We start from the raw sequence: 3,570 nt of genomic DNA, 5'->3' as shown, positions 1-3,570 counted from the left end.
AAGAAGAAGAAGAAGAAGAAGAAGAAGAAGAAGAAGAAGAAGAAGAAGAAGAAGAAGAAGAAGAAGAAGAATAGGAGGATCCCCCCCTCCCCACCCCTGGCAGCGGTCACAGAGCAACGTCGCGGTCCCTCTGTCCCGTCTTGTTTACTCTGCTCTTTAATTAATGACCGCAGGCCCACGCATGTGTTGGGGCAGGGAGGGGGGGTGGCGGAGGAGTGGAGGACCAGAAGAGAGATAAAGAAGACAGACTTGCTTCAACGTGATCTATGGGGTTTACGGAACGCTCCCACTGATCTGGTGACTCTTCCACGCGGCGCCACAATGGGCCAGGCCCTGTGCTCTCTCTGCCTCTCTGCATACATCTGCAGACAACAGCAAACATCTGCCGGCTCCTAAAACATCAGCGCCCGGTCCATATGCCGAGAATGTGTTTTGCAAGATCCCGCGAAATGATTGCTCTTCTCATAAATATTTGGATGAAAGAGACGAATGAAAACGTTTTCATTTGTCTAAGTTTTATCGGGAACTCTAAGGATGAATGAATGACTGAATGAATCAATGAACGAATGATTGAATGAATAAATGAATGACTGAATGAACGAATGAACAAATGAACAAATGAACAAATTATTGAATGAATGAACGAATAGTTGAATGTTCGAATCAATGAATGAATGAGTTAATGAATTAACATATGAATGAATAAACGCGTGAATCATGAATTAATGAAACGTGACCAACAATGCATCCACCCGTCCCTCACACCGGGGGTCACAGTAAACCTTACCCCAACCATGAGACGTCCGCATGTGTTTTCATCCTATGGCTCCTCACGTTTCCCGTACACCTTCTCATCCCAGGGACCAGCAGACGCTAGAAGAGAGAGAGAGAGAGAGAGAGAGAGAGAGAGAGAGAGAGAGAGAGAGAGAGAAGAGAGAGAGAGAGTGAGAGAGAGAGAGAGAGAGAGAGAGAGAGATGAGAGAGAGAGAGAGAGGAGAGAGAGAGAGAGAGGAGACCCTAACCCTAACCCTAACCCAAAGAAAAGTGAACGAGAAAACCTCCCGCCTGCTGCCGTCTGCCCTCAGTCTGCAGATCACTGCAACAGGGGGGCCATTTTCTTCTCAGCAACTCCAGGGCCGGGGGCCTGTTGTGTAAACTGGTACATTCTGCAGCGCGTATTGCACCATCACGGAGGCCGGGCCCACCCAGTCCAGCACGCACCCTGCTGGGAGCCTCCCAGTGGATAATAGCAGGGAGGGGTGTTCCTGATTATCTGGGCTTTAGGGTTGCTATGAATACGGTGTCAACACGCGGCGGTACCATCGCCTCAGCGGGCACGGCGGGCGCGATGACAGACGCACACACTCGAAAGAACACACGACGGTTGAAGACGCGAGCGGCCCCGGGACGCAGGGGGCGGCAGGGCAACGCGCCATGCCCCGACACGCCAACACGCCCAGACACACACCAAGCGGGACGGTCGCATTGGAAAGAGATGGTCTGTTTCGTCAGTCCCCGGCTCGCTGGCGGCAGGGCCGTCTTGGTCAAGCTGCAAGCGTATGTGTACAGCAATAGCCCTGCACTGAATTGAACTTCATTGAACTGCATTGAACTAAGACCCCCCCCCCCCCCCCCCCCCCCGTATCCCCTCCATCTGCCCCCACCCCCTGTATCCCCCTCCGTCCCCACCTCGCTTTTATTCACTTTTTTCTCTCTCCCCTCACTCTCAATCGCTTTTCCTTCACTCTGTCTCTGTCTCTCTCTGTCTCTCTCTCTCTGTCTCTGTCTCTGTCTCTCTCTCTCTCTGTCTCTGTCTCTCTCTCTCTCTCTCTCAGCCTTCTCTCCTTCTCTTTATTAACTTTTTCGCTCTCCCTCTCTCCCTTCACTCTCTTTCTCTCTTTATTCACTCTCTCATTCTCTCTCTCTCTCTCTCTCTCTCTCTCTCTCTCTCCTTCACTCTCTCTCTCCCTCTTCACTCTCTCCCTTCACTCTCTCTCTCCCTTCACTCTCTATACCTTCACTCTCTCTCTCCTTCACACTCTCTCTCTCCACTCTCTTTCTGATGGGGGAGGGGGAGATGATGTATGAAGGGTGATAGATGGTATTTCTCCCCCATGTCTAGCTTCACTGTTTATTTGTGTGAGGTGGGGGTCGGAGGTCTATGGCGGACTGCCTCCCTCCCTCCCCCTTCCGTCTTGGCACCCCTCGAATGTATACAAGCGAACTGTGGGACAGGGCGGGGTTTGGGGGGGAAGTGGGCCGTGTGGGGCCCAGCCAGCCACCGTCATTGTTAGCTGGACGCGACACCTCGTTCTTCACAAAACCCCTTCAAAATGGCACCCTGACAAGAGCTGTTGTTGCAGAGTGATGGAACGGCTGAGAAGAGAAAAGAGGGCAGGGAGAAAATAGAATGGGAACAACAAACGTCTCCTTCTGCAACCTTCCACTTCCTGCCTGCCAGACAGCCACACTGAGGCCGGTGAGACACAGCCAGACCCAGCCCAGCTCATACTGAAGGTATGCAGTTAATGCACATGTCTGATAACCCACATGTGCACTGATAAAGAGCTTGGGGCCCCAGCACTGATACCACAGGACAGAGAGAGGGATAGAGAGAGAGGGATAGAGAGAGAGAGAGAGAGAGAGAGAGAGAGAGAGGGAGAGAGAGAGAGAGAGGGATTGAGAGAGAGAGAGAGAGAGACAGACAGAAGACAGACAGGCAGAGACAGAGAGATTATTGTATTATATTGTACTTTAGACGATTACATTTTATGCTATTATTATTTCATATCTTATGTCGTATCTTATTTCACTTTATGCTTTTGCAATGTCAATGTACGTTCTTCATGCCAATAAAGCCTTGTATTGGCATGAAAGAGAGAGAGAGAGAGAGAGAGAGAGAGAGAGAGAGAGAGAAAAAAGAGAGAGAGACTGTGTGTGTATGAGATTAAGTGACTGAGTAGGTGAGTGAGTACAGGTCTCAAACTCAGATTAGAGCATCTCCCAGCCTTATCCCATCAGTCACTGTGAGTCTTAGCCACAAAGACCCCTACAGGTTATCTCCTCCCCACCTCCCCCTCTCCCCTCTCCCAGCCCGGTCCACGCCATTGTTTTATACTTATCTTAGAGATTGCTGTGAGAGAGGTCAGGTCTTTTCCCTTTCTCTCAGGCCTCCTCGGCTGTGCTGTTGCTCCGCAGCGATCGGCTGCTCAACCGGGTGAAACCGCGGCTCTGCGGCGGCATTATCAGCCAATAATTCAAGCTGGGATTTCACAATTGTTCCGATGTTTTATGCGATCGTGTGTGTAATGCTTATTTGCCTAGCAAGAAAACCAACTTTTAGCGACTCTCAGGGAGATTTATGGAGTATTTTCCTGAAGTTATGGCCAGTGGGATCGCCACAGAGTCTGTTATGTTGTTACGTGGGATCTGGGAACACTGAGGATTATGTGTAAGTGCTTTTTGATCTGAATCGACTTGACCCACTCAACTTCCCTTTAAAGGGAAAGAATCACAAGGGAATCTATCACAGAACTGATGAAACGTAGATTAACATGACACGCTAACCCC

The sequence above is a fragment of the Pollachius pollachius genome, assembly GCF_949987615.1.
Source record: "Pollachius pollachius genome assembly, chromosome: 2".
NCBI lineage: Eukaryota > Metazoa > Chordata > Actinopteri > Gadiformes > Gadidae > Pollachius > Pollachius pollachius.
This window is presented reverse-complemented; position numbering follows the sequence as displayed.